Source organism: Schistocerca nitens, chromosome 2, assembly GCF_023898315.1.
Source record: "Schistocerca nitens isolate TAMUIC-IGC-003100 chromosome 2, iqSchNite1.1, whole genome shotgun sequence".
Taxonomy (NCBI): Eukaryota; Metazoa; Arthropoda; class Insecta; order Orthoptera; family Acrididae; genus Schistocerca; species Schistocerca nitens.
The window spans coordinates 354,004,279-354,022,808 of NC_064615.1; the positions used below are offsets into that span (position 1 = coordinate 354,004,279).

The 18,530-nt window shown below is 38.7% G+C and overlaps 1 long non-coding RNA gene across 1 annotated transcript in view; it reads left to right on the forward strand.

Moving 5' to 3' along the window:
- The window catches only part of LOC126236176 (uncharacterized), a 26,453-nt gene continuing 7,923 nt past the window's right edge, over positions 1-18,530 (forward strand). Inside the window, exon 1 of the long non-coding RNA XR_007544880.1 lies at positions 1-232. This is a non-coding gene — a long non-coding RNA (uncharacterized LOC126236176). The remainder of the gene's footprint in view (positions 233-18,530) is intronic.

Sequence of the window (18,530 nt, forward strand, 5' to 3'; positions counted from 1 at the left end):
GTAAGGAAGTGTTTTGTTGTGTTCTGGTACTGTTTGTTGTTTTGTGGTTTCAGCTTTGGTTTAATATGGAATCATGAGGTGTCCTGGAGGTGAAGTATTTACACAAGTTTAGCTTGCTGTGCGAGCTCCAGATTAGAAGGGCATCCGAGGAGGGCATGACTGTGGAATTGTGCCAATGGCTGCAGGGGTATTGGAGAAGCCTGTACACATCACCTTGCAGATTGTTGGGGAGGTAAGTGCCACATGCACTGCATGTTTGTTGTTGTTTGTCGTCATTCAAGAACGTATTATCCTAGTGGAAAGCTCCTCCCTCTCGCACCCAGCTCATGCGATTGTGCACTCAGGCAGATCATGTGGTCAATAAGATTAACGGTGTCTGTTCAGTAAAAAAGGATGTTAAAAATTGGAGGTTATCCTCAGCTGCAAGTGCAAGCCTTATCTATGCAATGGCAATTGTCCCTTCTTAGCGTATCTGAGGAAGGTGAAGTAGAAGGGGTAATGTGCGTAATGAGGTAGCGGAAGTTAACCTGTAAGTAAATATGTTGAGTCAATTTGGTAAACTGCTGAACCCCCTCTTGCCAACCATCCAGGGTATTCACACTTTGTCAGTTAGTTCTACTGATCACATAACTGATGTGTTGTGTTAATAAGCAGATTGGAGGAGCAGGCTGAAGTCTTGTCAGTGAACCATAGGTTGATATTCCATGTGATGTTTCCATTGGCAAATGGTTGATTACTTAGAGTGGTTGCTGAAGTTATGCAGGTGGGTAAATTTCTCCAGGTTTTTCATAGCAGAATCTGGGCAGAATGTTTAGGCTCACGTACAAGAAAGGAATTAATATATGAGCCTTATTACAGGGTACAAAATGGGAATAAATTCTTGGGAGATTACATAAAGTGAGTACAGATGGCAAAGCTTGTGCCCTGTGTAGATGGAACTGAAGCTGGAGTCATTACAAATATTTTATAGGAGTTTTGACCTTAGGATGAATCTTGTGTTATGTTCTTGAATACGTTGTGCACCTTTCCAGAACTTTATAAGATGGTTACTAATGAGGAAAATGTTAGGTGGGACAATGACAAGCATCAGAAAGTTATGCCTCCCAAAAGGCCAACTATAGGAATGCCAGGAAAGGTGCCAAATGCTAGTATGGAGAGGTACTCACAATATTAGTCTTTTCAATGTGGGAACTTGAAGCACCTAGTTAAGGACTGCAGGGAGCTCCATGAAGAGCATACAAACAGCTGATGCCAGGGGGATGCTTCTTGCTGGCCTCCGTGGGGGTGTCGCAGGTCCTGTTCATGTGCACCACAGTGGGGTGGGAACTGGTGTGTGTACTGATAGATTTGGGTAGTAGTGTGTCTTTAATTGATTTCGACTGTTATAACAATCCTCGATATGTTGGGGAAAATACATGTTTAATTCTGGAGGTATGCAAAAAATATCATCTGAAATTGTGCTAAACGCATTCTCTGAAAATTATTTCGAGCAGTTAGTTCATGAGCCCACGCGAATAGGAAACGGTTATGAAGACACACTTGACCTCTTAGCAACAAATAATCCTGAGTTAATAACAAGCATCAAAATTCGATTCAGGGATTAGTGAACACAGGGTTGTCATAACGAGACTGGATATTGTAATCCCCAAATCCTCGAAAAATATACCTATTCAAAAAATCAGATAAAAATTCACTTGACGCCTTCCTGAGGGACAATCTCCACTCATTCCAAATTAATAATATAAGTGTAGACCAGATGTGGCTTAAATTCAAAGAAATAGTATTGGCAGTAATTGAGAGATTTATACCAAATAAATTAACAAACGATGGAGCTGATCCTCCTTGGTACACAAAACGGGTTAGCAAACTGTTGCAGAAACAACGAAACAAACATGCCAAATTTAAACAGACACAAAATCCCCAAGATTGGCGATCTTTTACAGGAGCTCGAAATTTAGTGCGGACTTAGTTTCCACAACGAAACTTTGTCTCGAAACCTGGCAGAAAATCCAAAGACATTCTGGTTGTATGTGAAGTATGTTAGTGGCAAGAAACAATTAATGCCTTCTCTGATAACAATGGAGATCCTATCGAAGAGAGTGCTGCCAAAGCAGAGTTACTAAACACAGCCATCTGAAATGCCTTCACAAAAGAAGATGAAGTAAATATTCCAGCTGCCAACATGAGTAACGTAAAAGTAAATATCCTTGGAGTAATGAAGCAACTTAAATCACTTAATAAAAGCAAGTCTTCTGGTCCAGACAGTATACCAATTAGGTTCATTTCAGATTATTCTGATGCATTAGCTCCATTATTAACAATCATTTACAACCGTTTGCTCAAAAAGATCCATACCCAAAGACTGGAAAGTTGCACAGGTCACACCAACATTCAAGAAAGGTAGTAGGAGTAATCCATTAAATTACAGGCCCATATTGTTAACGTCGATATGCAGCAGGATTTTAGAACCCCTATTGTGTTCGAACATTATGAATTACCTTGAAGAAAATGATCTATTGACACACAGTCAACATGGGTTTAGAAAACATCGTTCCTGTAAAACACAACTAGCTCTTTATTCACACGAAGTGTCGAATGCTATTGACAAGAGATTTCAGATCGATTCTGTATTTCGGGATTTCCAGAAGGCTTTTGACACTGTACCACACAAGCGGCTTGCAGTGAAATTGCGTGGTTAGGGAATATCGCCTCAGTTATGTGACTGGATCTGTGTATTCCTGTCAGAGAGGTCACAGTTCGTAGTAAATGACGGAGAGTCATCAAGTAAAACAGAAGTGATTTCTGGCATTCCCCAAGGTAGTGTTATAGGCCCTTTGCTGTTCCTTATCTATATAAACAATTTGGGAGACAATCTGAGTAGCTTTCTTTGGTTGTTTGCAGATGACGCTGTTGTTTATTGACTAATAAAGTCATCAGAAGATCAAAACAAACTACAAAACAATTTAAAATAAATATTGGAATGGTGCAAAAAGTGGCAGTCATCCACATGAGTGCTAAAAGGAACTCATTAAACTTCAGTTACACGATAAATCAGTCTAATCTAAAAGCCGTAAATTCAACTAAATACCTAGGTATTACTATTATGAACAACTTAAATTGGAAGGAACTCATAGAAAATGTTGTGGGGAAGGCTAACCAAAGACTGCGTTTTATTGGCAGGACACTTAGAAAATGTAACAGACCTACTAAGGAGACTGCCTACACTATGCTTGTCCGTCCTCTTTTAGAATACTGCTGCGCATTGTGGGATCCTTTCCAGATAGGACAGACGGAGTACATCGAAAAAGTTCAAAGATAGGCAGAATGTTTTGTATTATCGTGAAATATGGGAGAGAGTGTCACAGAAATGATACAGGATTTGGGCTGGAAATCATTACAAGAATGGCATTTTTTGTTGCGATGGAATCTTGTCACGAAATTACAATCGCCAACTTTCTCCTCTGAAGGCGAACAATTTTGTTGACATCAACCTACATAGGGAGGAACTATCACCACAATAAAATAAGGGAAATCAGAGCTCGTACAGAAAGATATAGGTGTTCATTCTTTCCGCGCGCTATACGAGATTGGAATAACAGAGAATTGTGAAGGTGGTTCAATGAACCCTCTGCCAGGCACTTAAAGGTTATTTCCAGAGTATCCTTGTAGATGTAGATGGAAAAAATTGTGGGTTTGCCGCACTTGGGAGGAACAAACAGAGCATGTAGGTCTGTATTGGATGAAATGTTGAAGGTGTTTGGTGAGATACATCATAAACTTAGTATCGAGAAGTTTTCTTGGGCAGTTGAATTTCTTATGGTGGGGGGACTTTCTATCTGAGTGGTATTGTGATGTGATGTTTTAAAAAGAACCCAGTGTTGTCTGGATTATTCCAGTGGGGGTTGTATTTTAAATTTTGGCCCGAGGAGAGGGTTTCATTTTGTCCTCATCAGGATTCGTTCATGGTGAGACACCTTCTAACTGAAGAAAATCCATTAGACGTTTAACATTTGCCACCCATCCAGGTTCAGCAGTTAATTGATTTATTAAAGGAGTTCCACAGGTTCTTACTGATTGGTTGGGGATGACTAATAAAATACAGTATAAGATCAGATTAACAGGTAATATACCAGTGAGATGGCCACTTATTGGCTTTTGCTGCCCAAAATATGGGAATTGCATGAGATTGTCAACCGTAAGTTAAAAGATGGAGTGATTAGACCCTCTGTGTCATCTTATGCAGCACCTATTTTTCTCCTGCCTAAGCCTAATGCCCCCAGGCCTAGACAGGTAGTTGACTTCCAAAAGCATCTAGAACATCTCAGGCATGTTTTGAGTCATCTTAGGGAAGCTGGGTTAACCGTGAAGCCTTCTAAAGTCACATTTGCATGAAAAGAAATTTCCTTCCTAGGGAATGTTGTGTCTGCCAAAGGAATGAGGTCAACCAAGCTAGAACACAGGCAGTTTACAAGTTCCCTAGACCTTGAGACAAAAAAGACTTAGCTTGTTTCATTGAAATGGTAAATTTTTTAAGGAAATTCCTACCCTACTTTGCACAAATTGCTGCTCTCCTGAACCGACTTCATCAGAACGGCGAGAGGTTTGAATGAGGGGAATCCCAGCAAGCAGCATTTGAGGAATTGAAATATGCCTTGAGTAATGCCCCTGTTTTGGGTTTCCTTATTTGAATATGCCATTTATTGTATAAACTGAAGCATTCTAATGTTCTAATGACTTAAAGTGTGAGTGTCGATCTGGATTATATTGGCTTGTTCCCCCAAACCACCTTCCACTTCTTTACGACGTGATTTACTTGGAATTTGCCGCCACTCTTGTTTATTGGCTGCTTGAAACCTTCTTGACTTCTTCTCTGTCGAATAACACTAGGTAAAGGAATTTAAAGACTCTTTCTACTTATGAAATAAGTAGACATACAAACTTTATTTTTCGCCAACTAACGATGTATTTGACCTCCATACCCAATAATCGAAATCTCATCTCCTGTAATCCAAACTACTGGGAGGCCATTGTGTGGGAGAGAACTTTGGTTCAACTGCAGATTCAGTCGCTTTGTGAGCTCAGAAGTGTCTGCAGTGCCATTGTCGACCAATGGTCTCAACCAAGATGGCAGTGCAGAAAATTTGGCGAATCGTCGATCCAGAGTTAGAGAAGATGTACATGCTTGGGAAACCTCAGCGACCACATGAAACTTCCTTTGGGAGAACAAAGCCAATAGATGGAAAATAATATAATTTCAATGTATTGCCATTTGGACTTAATATCTCTGCGTCCATATTTACATGTGCGTTGGATGAAGCACTAGGGAGAGACTTATTGGAGGATTTGATAATACTGTATGTGTAGATGATATCCTAATAATATCAGCTACTTAGGAAGAACATTTTATAACTTTGTGCAAGACTCTGAAAAAATTTAAAGAGGAAGGTATTATGGTGAAGCTGTCAAAATCGTTTTTTGCGTCCCAAGAACTTAAGTTCTTAAGTCATATTATAAGGGTAAAGGGAATTAGACCAGACCCTGACTGCATGAAAGCTATCACAGAATGTCTGCACCCCAGAAATGTAAGACAATTAAAAGGATTTATTGATATGGCCAGATACTATCGATGGTACATATGAGAGCAAGAGTTAAATGACCCGAGAATTTTACATTTATTAAGAAAGGGAGTACCATGGACTTGGGATCAAGGTGCAAATGATGCATTTGAAAACATTAAAAGAGGACTTGTTGAGTCACCCATATTACATCATCCAGTTATGGGTGAACCATTTAAATTTTTGACAGATGCATCTGATTACGGTGTTGCTGCTGAACTTTTCCAAGGAGAATGGGATACAAGTAATGTAGAACACAGAACCATAGACAGAACCATAGTTTCTGCTAGCCATAGCCTAAATAAGCACGAACTAAATTACACAGCTACCGAAAAGGAACTATTGGCAATTGTGTGGAGTATTCAAAAGTTTCAAACACTAGTACGGGGACCAGAAATCCATATTTATACAGATCATCAAGCTTTATCCTTTCTAATGAGTAGTCGATTACTACACAGTAGGTTGATGCAATGGATGCTTTTCCTGCAGGAATATGATATTAAGATACAATACGTGAAAGGTTCCAAAAATATTGTACCTGATGCTTTATCAGACCACACACAGGAATGGAAGAATTGAAATGTATGGAAGGTCCCGGCGATATTTTTGACAATTAATTTTATATCAGCAGAATATCCGAACATCATGGTGAGAAAAATATAAAATTATAGATCATAACTTGTTTTAGAGAGGCAGTATAACGTCACAGCGTTGACACTTATGTATCCTGAAGGTAATGGAAGACGAACTTGTGGGGTATGTTCACAAAGGGTATGGACACTTCGGAATCAAAAAATGTATATCCTATATGAATAAATTTTATTATATCAAGAAACTAGGTCATAAAATAGCATCTTTGATTAGAACCTGTGAAACTTGCCAGAAAGTAAGAGAGAATAATACTCATGTGAAATACAAAATGTATCCTATTATTCCTAAGTCATTATACGACCTCATAGCGGCAGATTTTTTTGGACCAATTCCGCAAGGAAAGGGAGCAGTATCATATATTTAGGGTATCATAGAATGTTGGTCAAAATATGTTAAACTATACCCCATTAAAAGAGCAATAATGCAGATGATTATACACTGTTTACAACAATACTTTCTAGAAGATGCTAAACCAAAACGATTTTGTATTGCTAATGGACCACAATTTGTGAGTAATGAATTTAGATAATTCCTAGCATTGGAAGGTATTCGACAAGTTTCCAGAATGAGATTTTCACTCTGCAGCGGAGTGTGCGCTGATATGAAACTTCCTGGTAGATTAAAACTGTGTGCCGACCGAGACTCGAACTCGGGACCTTTGCCTTTCGCGGGCAAGTGCTCTACCATCTGAGCTACCGAACCACGACTCACGCCCGATCCTCACAGCTTTACTTCTGCCACTATCTCGTCTCCTACCTTCCAAACTTTACAGAAGCTCTTCTGCGAACCTAGCAGAACTAGCACTCCTGAAAGAAAGGATACGCAGAGACATGGCTTAGCCACAGCCTGGGGGATGTTTCCAGAATGAGATTTTCACTCTGCAGCGGAGTGTGCGCTGATATGAAACTTCCTGGCAGATTAAAACTGTGTGCCAGACCGAAACTCGAACTCGGGACCTTTGCCTTTCACGGGCAAGTGCTCTACCATCTGAGCTACCGAAGCACGACTCACGCCCGGTCCTCACAGCTTTACTTCTGCCAGTATCTCGTCTCCTACCTTCCAAACTTTACAGAAGCTCCTCTGCGAACCTTGCAGAACTAACACTCCTGAAAGAAAGGATACGCAGATACATGGCTTAGCCACAGCCTGGGGGATGTTTCCAGAATGAGATTTTCGCTCTGCAGCGGAGTGTGCGCTGATATGAAACTTCCTGGCAGATTATAACTTCTGCGAAGAGCTTCTGTAAAGTTGGGAAGGTAGGAGACGAGATACTGGCAGAAGTAATGCTGTGAGGACTGGGCGTGAGTCGTGCTTTGGTAGCTCAGACGGTAGAGCACTTGCCCACGAAACGCAAAGGTCCCGAGTTCGAGTCTCGGTCGGGCACACAGTTTTAATCTGCCAGGAAGTTTCATATCAGCGCACACTCCGCTGCAGAGTGAAAATCTCACTCTGGAAACATCCCCCGGGTTGTGGGTAAGCCATGTCTCTGCGTATCCTTTCTTTCAGGAGTGCTAGTTCTGCTAGGTTCGCAGAAGAGCTTCTGTAAAGTTTGGAAGGTAGGAGACGAGATACTGGCAGAAGTAAAGCTGTGAGGACCGGGCATGAGTCGTGCTTCGGTAGCTCAGATGGTAGAGCACTTGCCTGCGAAACGCAAAGGTCCCGAGTTCGAGTCTCGGTCGGGCACACAGTTTTAATCTGCCAGGAAGTTTCATATCAGCGCACACTCCGCTGCAGAGTGAAAATCTCATTCTGGAAACATCCCCCAGGCTGTGCCTAAGCCATGTCTCTGCGTATCCTTTCTTTCAGGAGTGCTAGTTCTGCAAGGTTCGCAGAAGAGCTTCTGTAAAGTTTGGAAGGTAGGAGACGAGATACTGGCAGAAGTAAAGGTGTGAGGACCGGGCGTGAGTTGTGCTTCGGTAGCTCAGATGGTAGAGCACTTGCCCGCGAAAGGCAAAGGTCCCGAGTTCTAGTCTCGGTCGGGCACACAGTTTTAATCTGCCAGGAAGTTTCATATTCGACAAGCGTTAATATCCAAATATAACCTGCCTTAAAATACGTGTGAGAGAGTAATGAAGGAAATTGGAAAATTATGTCGTACTTACTGCCATGAAAAACATAGTTCGTGGGCTCCGAAAATTAAGGACTTTGAAATTATCCCAAATGAATTATTCCATTTATCAACTGGTATGACAACTTTAGAAGTTATAGGCAAACCTTTTGTAGGAGGACCTCTAACTAAGTGTTTTAATTGGCCTGAACAACCTAGTGTCAATTACAAAGTAAATCAGTAAATAGTTTCTAAAAATTTAGTTGAAAAGGTGCTACAAAGAGTAAGTAAGCATAATGAAAAGGCTGTGGAACTTCAGTACCAAGTCAATGACCTGATTCTTATAAAATAACATTTTCCCAGCTCAACTCTGAAGAAAGAGACTCACAAGTTTTACCAAAAATATGAGGGACCGTACCGGGCACAAATGATGGTCTATCCTAAGACATTATTTTTAGTAGATCCCACAACTGGATTAGAGAGGGGTAAATACACTGCAAAGGATGTAAAATTGTATATCCCTCAGGGACGTTAATATTCTGAGTTAAAGGGCATAGTAAAGACCGTCGGATCCTGAGTTGTTTCTTCCAAATAGTTTCCTGCACCGAATTCCGTTTCCTGCACTGAATTCCTTTAAAATCTTAAACGATTCTTCATCCGTCCCCCAGGGATGTTAACATTCTGAGTTAATGGGCGGAGTAATGACCGTCGGATCCTGAGTTTTTTTCAATGTTTCTACCAAAATTCCTTTAAAATCTTAAACTATTCTGTCATTTGTCCCCCAGGGACATTAACATTCTAAGTTAATGGATGGAGTAATGACCATTGGATCCCGAGTTATTTTTGGTGTTTTTTTCCAAATAGTTTCCTGCGCCGAATTCCTTTAAAATCTAGATCTGTTCTGTAATCTTACTGCTTAGAAAATTGGATATGACTATGAAATAGAGAACAACTTGAGAGAATCACATAAAAAAGTGATATCTAGACAAAATAAACTGAATAGAGTGTTATATTTGTGGAAAGTATAATAAGTTGTGACTAGCTGAACAACTGTTATACCGTAGTGTATAGATTTTCTATTTTGTATAGAGTATTTTATACCTTTTATGAGATGTGATGTAAATGGTAGGGCTTGTATAAATTTTGAAAGGGAGAGGGTGGTATTGTAGCTAAAAGCATGATTTACAAGAACAGATAAATCATGATTAACACAAAACACACATCATACCCTTCAAACAACCCTCACAAACAAGTGTGCCTGATTTTTCATCACTTGCCGTTTCCATAGGGTTGCTAGGATTTCCTTTGAGGACCTCAAAGGGTAAAGCTAGGAGAAGTCCATTCTATAGGAGACGATTTAACACCAAACCTCCTCCGGTGTCTCACTCAAGTAGCTGAGGGGTAGGGATCCTGCGGAAGGGATGTAGGACGAGTTTCCTGTCTTTGGGACTGTCCTCTTACTCTTCTTTGATCCTGGCATCCAAATCTATTTTTTCCTTCCTTACTTCTCATTTGAGGACCTGTCTATTTTTTCCATCTTTCCATATTCACAAACTTCTATCGCTGAAGTCCTTCCTTATTTCTGTGGTTACTAAAAAACTAAATCTTATCTTTAGATAAGAAGGCCGAAGAATCAGACTACGTGAACACACATCCGCATATACACAAATATACACTTCTACACAAACATTAAATCACGTAAGAGGAAGCCTGTCACAATGTGAGAACTGCCAGGTGTTGTAGGGAAAATGTGTGTACATATGGAAATATGGGCACATATATAGGAAGCTATGAGAGTTCTACATCGAATATAAATGAGAAGAGGTGAACATACATAATGAACAACTGTAGAGTAATAATGAGTAATGGATAAACAAGAGAGAGGCATGAGCAAAGAAAGAAAACGAAAGTAGGACTAGAATTAGTCACGTTGATCATTAACAAACATCAGCATAATAAGTACTCTGATGAATTGAAGGATAGTGGGATGTAAATAGTATATGTAGACATAGTATATATTGAAAATATAGAAGTTGATAAGTAGAGGAGGACTCAAGGGAGTAAATGAGATATTGAAGAATGAATGTGAAGTTTAAGATAGATTTATATCTTTACCAGAAGACACTTAGTTAGGGTATACATAGAAATGTGTACTAGGGTAATGAACCATGAGACCTACTCAGAAAGGATATGGGGACGTACCCAGCATGGGGGCGTACCCAGCATCCACTAAGTATAAAGGGCAGGCATACCTACGTGGAGATAGGACGATATGTGGCTTGAGAAATAGTTATGTTTCATAAGGGGTGTAGCTACCAGAATGAAAAGAGGAAGTCTTCTCATAAGGTCAACCCACAAGCAAGGAATAGGTGCTGATGCTAGGAGAAGACGATAGTATCATGACAAAAGTCACAAATTTTATGGGGATTATTCTGGGAAGTGTGAATTCTATGAAAGACAAACATTATTATGTTTTGTGGAAATAAATGAGTGCCAAAAGAATACTTTCATTTCGTCCAGAGTTCCTCCAAGCTACAAATAATGGAAATAGAACATACTAGGAAAAAGTTAGTACAAAAGATAGGAATAGAAAATAGATTAATCATGTGTCATAAACACCTGAAGTTTACAATTGAAAAAAGGAAATAAAGAAAAGAAAAAAGAGTCCTCACAATTACTGAATATTAGTAAAGCTGACTAAAACCACTAATAAATGCTCATGTCTTAATAACAAAATAAAATACGAAAAGAGTAGAGAAACAGTAAGAGAAAGATTGTTCAAAAGAGGACACACAATTGTTATGGAAAGGAAAGATATGTATATAAACATATGTAAGAAATGTATACTGTTAAGATATTAAATTAATTGCATAATTATTATGTACAAAATCTCACATCTTCAATCTGAAAGGGCGGGGGGAGGGGGGGGGGGGGAGATATATAGTGATTCTAGAATTTCTGTGTAAATTCTAGAACCACTCAGCCTTCTACCATCTCAAACCCATGATATTCTGGATATGAGTGTGGATACGTTTGTGTGTGCAGGTTTAAAATCAGTCGCAGCAAGAAAGTAGATGTGGTGGTCGGATGGCACTGACAAGTACCTGTCGGGCAATCCATAGATGTTTTAGTGAGTGTGTAAGGAAGAACCATGGAGTTTATATGCAGCTCTGTGCTTATTGTGTTGACTATTGTTATTAAAACAAGTACACTTGAAGAAGTACTCTTGTAGACTCTTGATGTGACCTTATTAGAGGCAAGACTCATTTTATGATTCATGTTAAGAAAGGTCATGATATCCAAGCCAACTTTCTTTTAAATGTAACTCTGTCAGTTTCTAACATCTGACTGTATGAGAGACTTACAGGAAGTTACATATTCATGTGGAAAGTGAGATTTTTATTGTGTATAGAGGTCAAATACATTGTTAGTTGATGGAAAGTAAAGTTTGTATGTCTACTTATTTCATAAGGGAAAGAGTCTAAAAATTCCTGTTGTTGTTGTCTTCAGTCCTGAGACTGGTTTGATGCAGCTCTCCATGCTACCCTATCCTGTGCAAGCTTCTTCATCTCCCAGTACTTAACTGCAACCTACATCCTTCTGAATCTGCTTAGTGTATTCATCTCTTGGTCTCCGTCTACGGTTTTTACCTTCCACGCTTCCCTCCAATGCTAAATTTGTGATCCCTTGATGACTCAGAGCATGTCCTACCAACCGGTCCCTTCTTCTTGTCAAGTTGTGCCACAAACTCCTCTTCTCCCCAATTCTATTCAATACCTCCTCATTAGTTATGTGATCTACCCATCTAATCTTCAGCTTTCTTCTGTAGCACCACATTTTGAAAGCTTCTATTCCCTTTCTTGTCCAACCTATTTATCATCCATGTTTCACTTCCATACATGGCTACACTCCATAGAAATACTTTCAGACACGACTTCCTGACGCATAAATCTATACTTGATGTTAACAAATTTCTCTTGTTCAGAAACGCTTTCCTTGCCATTGCCAGTCTACATTTTATATCCTCTCTACTTCGACCATCATCAGTTATTTTGCTCCCCAAATAGCAAAACTCCTTTACTACTTTAAGTGTCTCATTTCCTAATCTAATTCCCTCAGCATCACCCGACTTAATTAGACTACATTCCATTATCCTCATTTTGCTTTTGTTGATGTTCATCTTACATCCTCATTTCAAGACACTGTCCATTCCGTTCAACTGCTCTTCCAAGTCCTTTGCTGTCTCTGACAGAATTACAATGTCATCGGCAAACCCAAAGTTTTTATTTCTTCTGTATGGATTATAATACCTACTCTGAACTTTTCGTTTGTTTTGTTTTCTTTACTGCTTGCTCAATATGCAGATTGAATGGCATCGGGGAGAGGCTATAACCCTGTCTCACTTCCTTCCCAACCGCAGCTTCCCTTTCACGTCCCTCGTCTCTTATAACTGCCATCTGATTTCTGTACAAATTGTAAATAGCCTTTCACTCCCTGTATTTTACCCCTGCCACCTTCAGAATTTGAAAAAAGAGTATTCCAGTCAACATTGTCAAAAGATTTCTATAAGTCTACAAATGCTAGGAACATAGGTTTGCCTTTCCTTAATCTTTCTTTTAAGGTAAGTCATAAGGTCAGTATTGCCTCACATGTTCCAATATTTCTACGGAATCCAAACTGATCTTCCCCGAGGTCGGCTTCTACCAGTTTTTCTATTCGTCTGTAAAGAATTCGTGCTAGTATTTTGCAGCTGTGACTTATTAAACTGATAGTTCGGTAATTTTCACATCTGCTTTCTTTGGGATTGGAATTATTATATTCTTCTTGAAGTCTGAGGGTATTTCACCTATCTCATACATCTTGGTCACCAGATGGTAGAGTTTTGTCAGGACTGGCTCTCCCAAGGCTGTCAGTGGTTCTAATGGAATGTCATCTACTCCCGGAGCCTTGTTTCAACTTAGGTCTTTCAGTGCTCTGTCAAACTCTTCACGCAGTATCATCTCTCCCATTTCATCTTCATCTACATTCTCTTCCATTTCCATAATATTGTCCTCAAGTACATCGCCCTTGTATAGGCTCTCTATATACTCCTTACACCTTTCTGTTTCCCTTCTTTGCTTAGAACTCGGTTTCCACCTGAGCTCTTGATATTCATACAAGTGGCTCTCTTTTCTCCAAAAGTCTCTTTAATTTTCCTGTAGGCAGTACCTATCTTAACCCTAGTGAGATAAGCCTCTACTTCCTTACATTTGTCCTCTAGCCATCCCTGCTTAGCCATTTTGCACTTCCTGTCTATCTCATTTTTGAGACATTTGTATTCCTTTTTGCCCGCTTCATTTACTGCATTTTTATATTTTCTCCTTTCATCAATTAAATTCAATATTTCTTCTGTTACCCAAGGATTTCTACTACCCCTCTCCTTTAAATCCTACTTGATCCTCTGCTGCCTTCACTACTTCATCCCTCAGAGCTACCCATCCTTCTTCTACTGTATTTCTTTCCCCCTTTCCTGTCAGTTGTTCCCATATGCTCTCCCTGAAACTCTGTACAACCTCTGGTTCTTTCAGTTTATCCAGGTCCCATCTCCTTAAATTCCCACCTTTTTGCAGTTTCTTCAGTTTTAACCTACAGTTCATAACCAATAAATTGTAGTCAGAGTCCACATCTGCACCTGGAAATGTCTTACAATTTAAAACCTGCTTCCTAAATCTCTGACTTACCATTATATAATCTATCTGATACCTTCTAGAATCTCCAGGATTCTTCCATGTATACAGCCTTCTTTTATGATTCTTGAACCAAGTGTTAGCTATGATTAAGTTATGCTTTGTGCAAAATTCTACCAGACGGCTTCCTCTTTCATTTCTTACCCCCAGTCCATATTTACCTACTATGTTTCCTTCTCTCCCTTTTCCTACTCTAGAATTCCAGTCACCCATGACTATTAAATTTTCATCTCCCTTCACTACCTGCATAATTTCTTTTATCTCATATTTTTTCATCAATTTCTTCATCATCTGCAGAGCTAGTTGGCATATAAACTTTTACTACTGTAGTAGGCATGGGCTTCGTGTCTATCTTGGCCACAATAATGTGTTCACTATGCTGTTTGTAGAAGCTTACCCGCACTCCTATTTTCCTATTCATTATTAAAGCTACTCCTGCATTACCCCTATTTGATTTTGTTTTTATAACCCTGTATTCACCTGACCAAAACTCTTGTTCCTCCTGCCACCGAATTTCACTAATTCCCACTAACTTTAACCTATCCATTTCCCTTTTTAAATTTTCTAACCTACCTGCCCGATTAAGGGATCTGACATTCCATGTTCCAATCCGTAGAACGCCAGTTTTCTTTCTCCTGATAATGACGTCCTCTTGAGTAGTCCCCGCCCGGGTATCCAAATGGGGGACTATTTTACCTCCGGAATATTTGACCCAAGAGGATGCTATCATCATTTAACCATACAGTAAAGCTGCATGCCCTCGGGAAAAATTACGGCTATACTTTCCCCTTGCTTTCAGCCGTTCACAGTACCAGCACAGCAAGGCCGTTTTGGTTTGTGTTACAAGGCCAGATCAGTCAATCATCCAGACTATTGCCCCTGCAACTACTGAAAAGGCTGCTGCCCCTCTTCAGGAACCACACATTTGTCTGGCCTCTCAACAGATACCCCTCCGTTGTGGTTGCACCTACAGTACGGCTATCTATATCACTGAGGCACGCAAGCCTCCCCACCAGTGCAAGGTCCATGGTTAATTCATTTAGAAAGTTATAATGTTTAGAAGATTATGATGTACAAATAATGATAAAACAACATTTAACATTCAAATACCAATTTAAAAAGTGTTATATTCAAACTAATCATCCAAAAAAGGAAATAAACAAGAGCAAAAATACACATGGTTGAAAATTCAGAAATTTTTTGACATTTGCTAATTCTATGTGTTGCGTTTGCTTCTTCATAAGACGAAAGTAGATTCAAACTTGGTTGGAGCTTTGAATCAGCAACTCACAGATCCTCTTACAGGTGTAGCTGAGACCAATGTTTCTTCTCGATTTATGCCTGCAAGATGATGTAAAGGGTAATAACACATGCACTGCCCTTCTTGCTAATTTGGGATATTTATTCTAGGTCTGCACCCAGAAACTTTCAAGAAACTCGATTTAAACTCACTGCAAAATGCCCTATCACTTGAGAGTTCTATAAGCTCCTCCTGTTCTATTGTTGACAATTGGTCTGTTATGAATGTATCGAATGGATTGTGGATCCAGTCATACTCGAGTGGAGGTTCTGAAAATTTATTCTTGAACTGCTGATGAAGGTTTCTGGGATGAACTATGTCAATTCTATTACTATTATCTACATCCAACTCATTTTCCTCCACCAAATCATTCAGAAAAGAAAATATCTCACAGTTATCCTTCTCCATCTCTCCAAATTTTCTCTTAAATTCAAGCACTTTCTTGATTAGAAAGGTGATATTACTATTTCAGCCTTGAAGTGATACATTAAAATCATTCAGTTTCTCAAAAATGTCAGCCACCTAGCACAATATTAGAAGCCATTTTTCATCCAGAAACTGAGCCACAAGTATGAGACAACTGTCCAATTTGAAGAGACAAAAGTTTATCCTTCAGCTCCACAATGTGATGAAGAAGTTTTACCATGGCACAAGCACCTCCAAGTGTGACAGAAGTGAATGATAAGTGGAACCCTTCTCCTTCTGAAGAATGCGAAATAGCCCACTGTTTAAAGCTCATGCTTTCGCCAAATGTACAATACTAACTGCACTATTCAGTACTTCATTAACTTCCTGTTGCATTATTTTAGAAGCCAACACCTCCCTGTGTATCATGCAATGAGTGAATTTTACAGAAGTAAAAACAGCACACATTCTTGTCATGAACGCCTTTCTAGTTCCAGTAAATGCTGGCATCCTGTCAGTTCATTCACCATGACAGATTGTTGTCAACAAAAAAAGAATGTACAAGAAAGAAAATATCTTCACCTATAATCATCCCTTCCAGAGATTTACAAAGTGGAAAGAACTCCTGGATTTCATTTTCATAACACTGGTATATAAATCAAGAAGCTGGCAAGATTTCTGATATCAGTACTATCATCAAGTAGCAGTGCGAATTTGGGCTCGTGAAAACATGGTAGCAAATTGTTTTCCATGTCAGTGACTATTACTTAAACATGATGAGCCATATCATGTGAGAATGGTATTGATTTCAGACCTTCCTCCTTGGATGATTTTGCACATTTTGACAGCTGCAAGAAGACGTAGATTCACACCAGTAATGTGGGGTGATTTGAATTTTGCAATTGAATGGGATATCTCTAGAGATGATCTTAGGAATTTCTTAGGAAATGATACCTGTGTTTTGAGGAATCTGAAATTTCTTATAGCTGTTCCTCAGGATGCTTAAAAAATTCATGGTCTGGACATTTTGTCTGCAGGTGTCTCTTTAATTTTATAGGCTTCAGGCTATTGTTAGCTAAAATCTCCAAACAAAGAACATATTGTGATTATTCCTCTTTATTGAAAAGAATGCTGTCAAAGCCTAATGTCAGATAATGAACTTAAATTTATGCAGTTTGGTTTTACATTTACAACTGAAAGGAACAGAGGAAGATGTGATAGAAGAATACACTTTGATTAAATTCAAATCTTTTTCCTTATTAGGACTACATACTTTCAAATGAGAAGAGGCACATTCTTTGAATCACTTCCATGGGATCTCTTGTTATCACAGTGAATAAGCTGCTTCATTTTAAATCCAGTTAACTGCTTCCACTGAACACACACTAGAATTCAATTTCTAGATATCCCTCTCAGCTGAAATCAGGTGGTCTCAGCTGAAATCAGGTGGACAGTGAAAATGGCTGTGAATAACAATGTATTCTTGTAGTAAGGTATTCTTGTAGTAAGTTTCGCAAAGAAGCAGTGGTCACATTGTTATGGAGCTAATTGTCATTAGTGGCTGTTAAGTAGATAGCCCAGTGAGTGATTGGTGACTTTTCTCACCATTCTTGCTTGCAGGATCTACTAGTCAATTCTTGTGAAATAAGACAGCAAATTAACAATGTGCCGGCTTCCTAACATGACTCATGAAAATGAGAAGCTGACACCAGCAATATTTGCTCACCAGAAGTCTTTTTCCTACATGATATGAAATATAAATATTTCATTGAAAGCAGTCACCTCCCGCTATTACTCTCTGTGCCCCACACTTTTATGATTGCTGCGGTAGACGACTGCTGCCAGTGGAAGATAAATAATCTTGAACATTAAAAATATAACATTCTTACAGTGGCTCTTATTTAATATGCAAGTTTAGTGTTTGTTTACTACAATTGCATGCTAATTATTCTATCTGATTATTATTAACTACCACACTACATGATGGCGTTACAATGTACACCTTCTATGTAGAGTAAAGTAGTGTTAATAGGAAGATAAAAGAAGTGTATGTGAGGAAAGAGATGTGAATGATAATTTCTGTGTAAGTAGAATATTTAATATTGTTAATAACAAGATAAAAGAAGTGTATGCGAAGAAAGAGATGTGAGTGATAATTTATGTGTAAGTAGAATATTTAATATTTTGAGACTTGCTCTAGTGTTGTGCTGAAGGGAACTTTCCTAAGTAGCAATCTATCTTTTCCTTTCATTGTTAATTGAGTAGAAAAATATTAAAGATGTGAAGACTGTTTGAGTTTGCGTAGTAGAAAGAATATGTATCTAAAAGATAAAGGTGTTGTGAGATAAAAGTCACGGGAAATTTTTAAGATTATTAAGTACTCAGAATGTAATTCTGCCTATATTGTTTCCACATCAAAAATGTAATGGAAAGAAAACTGCATATTTCAAAAAGTTCTTTCTTATAATTTTGCCTTGAAAGAACGTTACCACAACTTTAGCACAGTGCCATTAAGAGGCAAAAATTGTAATGATAGAGCAGTATTTGATGAAAAAGCACAGACACATTAAAATAAATATATTGCAGTAGACATTAAGATTTGAATATTTATCATGTTAAGAAAATTTTATGGGCCAATGTAAAAGAATATTCTTCAATTCATATTGATCCAAGAATATTTTTGAATTGTTAATCATCAAGAAACTGTTAGATGTGCAAAATGAGATGCACATTACTATACTTACAAGACAATTGTTACTAACTTTACACTGTATTAATAGATAGAG